The sequence below is a fragment of the Gobio gobio genome (genome assembly GCF_949357685.1).
Source record: "Gobio gobio genome assembly, chromosome: 8".
NCBI classification, from domain to species: domain Eukaryota; kingdom Metazoa; phylum Chordata; class Actinopteri; order Cypriniformes; family Gobionidae; genus Gobio; species Gobio gobio.
In genome coordinates, this window is record NC_137114.1 from 48083354 (window position 1) to 48092845 (window position 9492).

Genomic DNA, 9492 nt, shown 5'->3' on the forward strand with positions numbered 1-9492 from the left:
ATATATATATATATATATATATATATATATATATATATATATATATATATATATATATATATATATATTTACATATTGCCCCTTTTTTACATTTGAGCCCCTGCCCCTGAAGAACTCTCTGCACGGCCCTGCTAAAGTGTGAATAACACAAATGCTTTCTCTGTGTCCAGATTTGACTGTAGTGCAAAACTAAAATAAAAAAATAAAACTCTTTAATATTGTGTAAATGTACATATTCAAATCAAATGCAAAGTTACTAATTATGTCTGAATTAAAAAGCCATGTTGTGTTTTTATATAGGGCTATACATCCATCTAGTTACACAATGGTGCATAATTTAGAGATGCCTTTAAAATACATGTTAAAGGGGGTACTTTTTTGCCCTACGTACATAAGTAATTTAGACATTTGCAATTCTTTTTTTTACACAAAGTCTGTTTTACACGGCCAATCTGTTTTGCAGTTCCTGACTCTGTTGTTTTCATTTGCAAATCGATGTTCAGAGGCTTGCAATAATTTTAGCAATATTTTGGCGGGGAAACAAACATGTCAAAAGTGTAGGCGTGGACAAATGGTAGTCACAAGAATACAGATCATATTTGTTTGTGTACACTTTCACAATTCTTACCCTGCACATGCGATTCTTTATGGCATCATTTTACCTTCATAACAAACCAAACTTTTCCATTCTCAGCTACAACTCCAGTGTTTGAGGGCAGGTCAAAGTACACATTGTTCACAGACAGCCAATACCCAGACAGGAAGCCAACTTTGAATAAATAATGATTTTACATCTGATTCGTCATTATGGTTGATATTGAAATTTCAATGCAAAATAAATGTTGAATCCCCCCTACCATATCGATGAAACCTGACTTTATTAATGTTGATGGCAACAATATTGGATCAACATTGATCTTTAGTTATCTTTATGATTGATTAAGCATTGATATTTGGTTTACTGGGCGATTACCAATGTGTTGAAAAGTCCTTGATTTAGAGTTGACTGGGAAACGACCTGTTGTTGTAAAGTCATCGACATATAGTTGACATCGCTGTTGGGTTGGGAACATGGACGACACCAGTGCGAGAAGCCGGCATTTTCTCAGCGTCTTCGAATGGAAATGAGTGAAAGACGGTTAAAGCTACACTATGTAACTTTTCCGTCCACTAGAGGTCGCCTGTTCAAAACAAAGGCGTAGTTTGATGACGCCACGTTTGAGCGCAGAATCTCGGGACATGTGGTATTCACCTCACAGCCGGTGGGAAAGAATCAGGATAGGACTCGGGCAGAAATCATGTTCATGGATGCGATTATTAACATTACTGTAGTCTGAAGCAGAGCAGGAGCGAGTGTTGTGGAGCTGAGCAAGGCCCCAGGAGCGATTGAAGAGCGGGACTGTTATTATGGCATAGTCGCTGGCGGGACTTTTATTATGACACGGTTGCCGGCGGCACTTCCTCTTCTCCAGTGCTGAGTGTGAGGTAACACAGCTCTGTTTATCGTATTAGATATATCTGAGTGTGTTGAAAAGGAAGTTATGACGTTCGCTCGGCGGCTGCTATGACACTTGTTCACACTGCAGTGAGAGTAAAGTGTTTCACTGAATAAAACCGGAGACCGAGGGTGACGCAGATATGACGCAATCGACAGGCGACTCCCTCACACGCATAGCTCACACGTCCCGGCTCCTTGGTTAAAATAGCAATTTTCTCACGATTTACAAATAGTTGAAAACATTTGGGATATTCTAAGTACTCAACTGAACAAAATATATAACACTGGCCTAGTGGTTTCTGGATGTTTTACTGCAAAAATCCTACATAGTTCACCTTTAAAGGTAAGTAAAGACAAAAAAATTTAAGTCATTATCAATTGTTTTTGTATAAGAGTATTGAGATTTAATTGAAGATGTAAAAAGTCAGAAAAGAGCTTTAAATGGAAGTATTCGTGGTTTTTGACTCATTCGCCTCGAGTCTTAACAGCCTCTTATTGAACTGAAGAGAAAATTTTAATATAACGTTAGTGGGTTTCTTATGTCTTATTTATACTTTTTTTAAGTCTGTTAATAAAGGGCTATCAACAGAATCACATTTTAATTAATTATTTATCTTTACGATCAACCCAAATGTAAAGATTTACAAAATTTACTTTTGCCCAGGCTGTGCAAAAGTGGCTGTGTGCCAGACCGGGCAGGAGGGACTGGATGACAAACCATTCAGACGTCAGAGGACCATGAACTGTAAATTGGCTAAAGAGGACAAATAATGAAATAATAAATGCATTTGTTTTTATCTTAAATAGTGTGGTGTGGTCAGTGTTTTAGGCTAGGCTATAGGCATACAAGCTTTCAAATGTGCCATCACTTTTTAACATCCTAAATCAGGATATTCATTATAGGCTATTTAATTTATGGCATTACATTTTCGAATGCCTAGCAATAATTTTCTATGGCTTAATAACGATTGAAATTCCATTGAAATCACGTTGATCTATGGACAGGATTTCAAAGTTGTTTCAATATTAAAACAGGGTGCAAAATGATGTAGAATCAACATCAGAGTTCGATGTTGATTCAATGGCTTAATGTTGACAACGGAATGTTGATTTAACATAGTTTCAATGACTGTTTGCTATCTGGGTAAAGACCATGTTCCTGTCGAACTTAAAAGACTTACTACTTTCACAAAAAGCTATATAACACATTGCCTGAAAGGTAATATTCGAAAAAGCATTGTAGGGGTGCTTTAAGGATATGCGTTCCCTTTAAGAAACATGACACCGCGCGTACTGAGCATGCACAAGAGAGAAACGCAAGAAGAGAGTAGACACTCCAGTTGAAGCTGAAAGCAACGCTGTCTTACGATCGTGAATGAAAGACAAATGTTCCTCCGGATGCCTTATATTTCAAGTCGTCTGCAGGTGAGAGATGTTTCTCAGATTACAGAGTTTAACATTAATCAGCTCCAGAGTTTACATGTTTAAGGAAAATGTAATGAAATGTGTTGTGTGTCCTGGTTTATTATTAGAGTGTAATAATATGTTGGCAGAGAGTTTTTCACAGACTCTGACTCTATTACACCAATAAAATGTGCTTAATGTGCCACTTTACAGAAGATCTCAGACATCAGCATAATGAATGAGGTGAAAACAGGGAACTTTTGGAGACAAAGAACTTTTGGAGAACTTTTGGAGGCTTTTCAGCAGCTCAGCTAAACATGATGGTCCTGTTGTTTCTCTCAGACTTTGGACAGGAGTTGAACAAACCTGGTTTTAAATGCAATTAATATCTAACTTGCATCAAAATACTCAATTTTCCTGACAGAAAACATGTTCACTCACAAGTTTAAGTGTAAATGTAATTGTAATTAAAGTAATCCAGTGTAAATTCAGTAACTTCTCTTTGATTTTTCCAGATCTGGTCCTGTGGGCGTCAGTATCTCACAGTGATCACAGTTCACACCTGCAGTGAAGCCCCTCCCACAACAATTCACCAATAAATACTGTGAATATTCACATCATCCTACACGAGAAGGACAAACTCCCGGTGTAGAAGCTGAAATCTGCGTGACTGTTAAAGATGGAGTTTATTAAAGAGGAGATTGAAGACATGAGTTATCCAGATCCATCCAGAATAAAACATGAAGATACTGAGGAACAAATAGGTTGGTGTCCATTCTTGATTCTTCATTATTGACTGCTTTAGGAGCTGTGAAATAATAAGCAGCAAAAGTGCATCTTTTTTTAATTTGGGATTTTAATTTGGGGTGTTTCAAGTCAAATAAATCTCTTTTTTTTATACTGGGGAAATATACTCTTGTTCCATGTTGTTACAGGGTAAGTGTGACATCTGATATTCTGTATCGTGTATTAAAAGAAAATACAGTACACCCAGAAATGTCCTTACTATTTACCCGTTTTTTTACCCTAATGCCATCTGAGAAGAAACTTTCTTTCTTCAGATGAACACAGAAAAATAAATAATCCCTGCTAATGAAAACTCATTTGGGTTCCTAAAAGTTGAAGCATCAAACCACACATACAGCAATAAGGAGGTCCCAATGGATGAATCAATGTCTTCTGGAGTGAAACGATAAGTGTTTGTAAGAAAAATACCAATATTTTAAACTGTAGCTATCGTTTCTGACCAACAGTCAACAGCACGAGCATGAGAGAGTTGAGTTCATGCTTGACGTAACTTGAAGCGTGACTTAAGCGCGCTGAGAAACTCTGGTCACGCATATGTCAGAGGCTGTCAGTTTTCATTTTCTTTTCTTTTTTATTTAATGCTCACAACAATGTACAAACAATGAAAGATAATAGCAATGAGAAACAAACAAGACAGAGACGCCAGTTCTCGCGCGAAACTGGCACGAGAACTTAAAGAAATCTTGAAGCTTCATGTTCATCTTTGCTCACATAAACACAACTTTATTTTATATCCCGCAGATGTCACACTTACCCTGTAACTATATGAAACGAGGGTAACAAACACCACTTTAATTTACAGTCATTAATTTACAAATTAATTGCATTGCTGCTGAAAAACGAAAAATGTTGGCTATAAAAAGTATTGTGCGCCTTCTTATCAAACCCGCTAGCCTGACGTTGTCATACTCAATTCTAGTCAGAATATGAGTCTGATACTGCTCCATTGGGCTGTGATTATGGGGCATGTTTCAACCGAACCAGGAAAGACCTCAATTGGATAGACCTACAACCAATCAGAGCAATGACGTTAGTTGTCAAATGTCAACAGAACTCAACTGCACACAGTGTTGTCAAGTCTGCGTTTTTACCGCGGGCTGTTTTTCCACGTCCACAGGTTGAAGCGACCCCAATTATGTGATATTTAGACCCAGGAATGCGAATTTTAGCAGGCAACCCTGCCAATAGGTTTGAGTAGCAATTGGGCAGGTTTTGTTGTGAAAACTTGGTAACCCTGTCTGCACGCACACTGGAAGAAGTATAATCTTTACGATCTTTGCCGATGTTGTAAAAAAGAATTTAAGGATACACAGAGTACTTACCAACACAATCATACTTTCTGAGAGAAATAGTAAAGGTGAATGCATACGAACAAGATCTCCGTTTAGGATTAGAACAAATTCGACCCAAGCGCTCTTTGGTGACGTGGATGATTACGTTACTGTTTATCATCTCATCTGTCCATCATCGTCTACAGCCCGCCCAGGCAATTTCATTGGTCTGAACAGCTTCTGTTGCTCCACAACGGATCAAGTCCAGACCGAACTGCCCCACCTCAAATGTTGTCAGTGGGGCTAAGTTCGGCTGGCATCCAGGCTACAAACCCGCCACAGCAATGATCAACCTCTCCTCCATTTTGCTTGAGAACTAATGTGGTCGGAACCAAAGTTTACAGGACTTAGTTCTCTGTAATCCTCTCAAGTGGAGCACTTCTACATTCAGATTGGTTGCCGCCAAACAGCATCATAGCTAATTACCATAAAGTGTACCTGATTTCAACTCTCCTCGACGCACAAATCTTCCAAGCCGCGCTGCTCTTGTCGGAGCTTGCCGCCAACTCCCATTGAAAATGAATGACTTCCGGCCACTTTGACGCTCTCGCCGTCAGCGACGTGAACGCAGTTACTTAAGTCCCTCTTTTTTTTCAGCTGAGAGAGAATGTACTGACGACTTTCTTGCAGATAAATGTCATGCGTTCAACCCAAGGGTCTTTGGAACTTTTTTCTAAAAATAAAAACAAAGCAAAAAAACCCCAGGTAAAATGTGTTTTTAATTTTCATTTACAAATGTTTATATTTTTCAATTGTAATATTTTATTGATACCAAACAGATTGTGCTACAATAGCATCATTGTTTCATATACAAAACATTCAAATATAATAAGGCAATTTATATTGTAAACTAATCTCATAATTTTAATCTTTTCAGTGTTCCTAATGTAATTGAGGGAGCTCATGTTCGCATCTTTGTAACTTTAAAGGTGATGATGTATGGGGCAAATTTTTGAGCAATGTGGCTTGTGCACTTTTCCCGTTTAGAATGGGCAACAAATTTCTATCTGGATACTTTAGATCAGTCGTGGGCTCAGTGCCCAGCAACATTGCTCAAAAAGTTGCCCCGTGTATCATCAACTTAACTCCAACTGTAAATCAGGGCAATAACATGAATGATATGAAAATAGAAAATCATTCATAGAAATCATAGAAAATGATTCCACTACATCAAAATTAATTTGTGATCATTTTGTACAATGCAAAGCAATTACAAAAAAAAACGAATATTAAAGTTTCAATCTTAATTAAGTGTTTTATTATAATTGCATTAAATGATTGGTGTCATGCTGCTGTGACTTCACCCTTGCAGGCTCACTATTGGCTGATTCAGTGATGGAGGGTGGCCATTTTGTGTTGACATCATTGTAGTCCTGAGTTTGCAACACTTAAGTGCCACTTTAGTCAGCATTTAAGAATCAGTCTTAGACTTGCTTTTATCTTCTTTATAAAAGTCTCCTACTCTTAGACAACTTTTAGTAAGAATCTTTTGACACTTAAGTTAAAGCTTAAGACTAAAAGCATTTCTGTAAGGTTTTATACATACGGCCCCTGATGTCTTGTTTTCTGCTGAGTGTTTTTAATTTTCACATTTAACCTCATTGAACTGATTCTGACTACTTTATATGTTTATTTTAGACCAGATGGAAGTGAAGGAGCAAGGACACAGACTAAATGACATAAAGAAACTCTGTGACTTCAAAACTCAAGAAACAGAAGCCAAAAAGCTGCACACCTGCTCTCAGTGTGGAAAGAGTTTCACACAAAAACGAAGCCTTAACAAACACATGAGAATTCACAATGGAGAGAAACCGTTTACATGCTCTCAGTGTGGAAAGAGTTTTACTCAAACATCAAGTCTCAGTAAACATCTGCTCCGTCACTCTGGAGAAAAACCATTCAAGTGTGATCAGTGCGGGAAAGATTTTATTTCATCATCAGATATAAAAAAAACACCTGAAAGTTCATTCAGGTGAGAGACCTCATGTGTGTTCTCTCTGTGGAAAGAGTTTTTCTCGGCTGAGCAATTTTAAACAGCACCAGAAAACACACACAGGTGTGAGAGATCATGTGTGTTGTGACTGTGGGAAGAGCTTTACTACATTTAGTCATCTGAAAGAGCACCAAAGAACTCACACTGGAGAAAAACCTTACAAGTGCTCATATTGTGACAAGAGTTTCAATCGGTCTGGAAACCTGAAATTACATGAGCGAGTTCATACTGGAGAGAAGCCGTACCACTGCACTCAGTGTGAGAAGAGTTTCAGAGATCCAACAGGTTTCAGAAATCATCTGCGCATTCACTCTGGAGAAAAGCTGTTTACCTGTAATCAGTGTGGTAAAGATTTTAATTTGTCATCAAATCTAAAAAAAACACCTGAAAGTTCATTCAGAAGAGAAGCCTCATGTGTGTTTACTCTGTGGAAAGAGTTTTAAATTGCACCTGAAAACACATGATGAAGTGAGAGATCATGTGTGTTGTGACTGTGGGAAGAGCTTTCCTACATCTGGCAATCTGAAACTGCACCAAAGAATTCACACTGGAGAAAAACCTTTCAAGTGCTCATATTGTGGCAAGAGTTTCACTCAGTCTGGAAACCTGAAAACACATGAGCGAGTTCACACTGGAGAGAAGCCGTACCACTGCACTCAGTGTGAGAAGAGTTTCAGAGATGCAACAGGTTTAAAAAATCATCTGTTTATTCACTCTGAAGAAATAATCCTTCAAATTCATAATGAAATGCACCAATCAGGCATAACATTATGAATATTGTGTTGGCCCCCCTTTTGCAGCCCTGACCCGTCGAGGCATGGACTCCACTAGACCCCTGAAGGCTTCTAACACATCAACTTTGAGGACAAAATTTTCACTTGCAGCCTAATATATCCCACCCACCAACAGGTGCCGTAATGATGATAATCAGTGTTATTCACTTTACCTCTCAGTGGTCATAATTTTATGCCTGATCTGTGTATGTAGCTAGTATGAATAACAAAATGTTTTCTGTGTCCAGATTTGACTTTAATGCAAAACTGATGCTTCAAATCAAACAAAAACTCAACTTTGACTAAAAGTATTCTTTAATATTGTGTAAATATACATATACAAATCAAATGCAGTTATTTATTATGTCTGAATCAAAACACCATGTTGATATGTTTATATATAGGGCTATACAGCCATCTAGAGGTTACACAATGGCATTACAGTTGATAAATTGTGTATAATTTAGAGATGCCCTTAAAATACATGTTGAAGGGGAAAAAACATTATTATGACAAATTTTAGTAAAATAATAAATCAAATAATTCAGGAATTACGCCATATCAGGTGAAATTATGCATGCATAGTGCAAGTTCAAGAATCAAGCAGAATCAAGATTACAAACTAATATAATGGCCTGTTGAGGAGGATAATGTTGAGCAGGATACATGCACTGAATACACAGACATTTTCTTTCTCAACACACCAGCTCGGAATTCAGTATGAACACATATAGTCAGACTAATAGTGCACAGCGTATTAAGCAGCCATGCTTTATTTATTTGTTTATTTATTAACATGTATGTGTGCATCAAAAACGAGAACGATGCTGAGCCAAATTAAGATAAAGATGTGTTCTGTTGTCTGGGGTGTTTATTTAACCAATCAGATACACAAGTTAACGCGCCAAATCATGGGCGGCGCCATTACTCTACACAAATGCATTTCATTTCCGCCGGAAGGGGTTTGCGCAGCGTCTGCCGGTGTAAACACAGCGAACACAAAATTGGAACTATTAACGGTTTGGATTCATATGAAATTTGCAGTTCACAAATGGATGGGTTCAGGAGCTGCAGATCATGAAGCCTATGTAACGTTAACCTTTTACCTTGAAGCATTCTGCACCGTTCTGTGTTCTCAGGTTGCACTACTTGCAAATAAACACTGAAAAATATCTGATTGTGTGACACTTCTTGCTTTTGCACATCATACGGTTATTGCGATTGTGTGACACTTCTTGCTTTTGCACATCATACGGTTATTGCGATTGTGTGACACTTCTTGCTTTTGCACATTATACTGATTTAAGTATATTTATTGTGAAGATTGTGGGTATGGATGCAACAGACACTTATGGCTGTATTTAATGCACATTTATTTCAGCACAACGCTAGGGCTCATGTTTGTCAGAGCACAACATGCATACACAATCTTATAGAGGAATGTCATGTCTTCGTCCTTGCTTGGCAACACCATGTGAATCGGTACTTTATCTGACAAAATAGTGTACTTGTTGCGGACGGTTACAATCACCCTTTCCACGTGAATTCGGAGGTGGGCATTTTTTCTTGTGCTCCCCACATCTCTTGCATCCAGCTGACAGCGTCCTTTTGTGAAAGCAGCGATCTTTACCTCGGCACACATAAGTCCCACACACTGTCCTTTATGTCAAAGCCGCGATCAGCCAA

At 38.0% G+C, this 9492-nt stretch overlaps 1 long non-coding RNA gene across 1 annotated transcript; it reads left to right on the forward strand.

Annotated features, from left to right (window-relative positions):
• The first annotated feature begins 2797 nt into the window (after positions 1-2797).
• Positions 2798-8971, forward strand: LOC307130717. The gene is made up of 4 exons (XR_013817075.1): positions 2798-2923; positions 3116-3145; positions 3418-3666; positions 6679-8971. It is a non-coding gene; the product is annotated as an uncharacterized lncRNA (long non-coding RNA).
• The last annotated feature ends 521 nt before the right edge of the window (positions 8972-9492 follow it).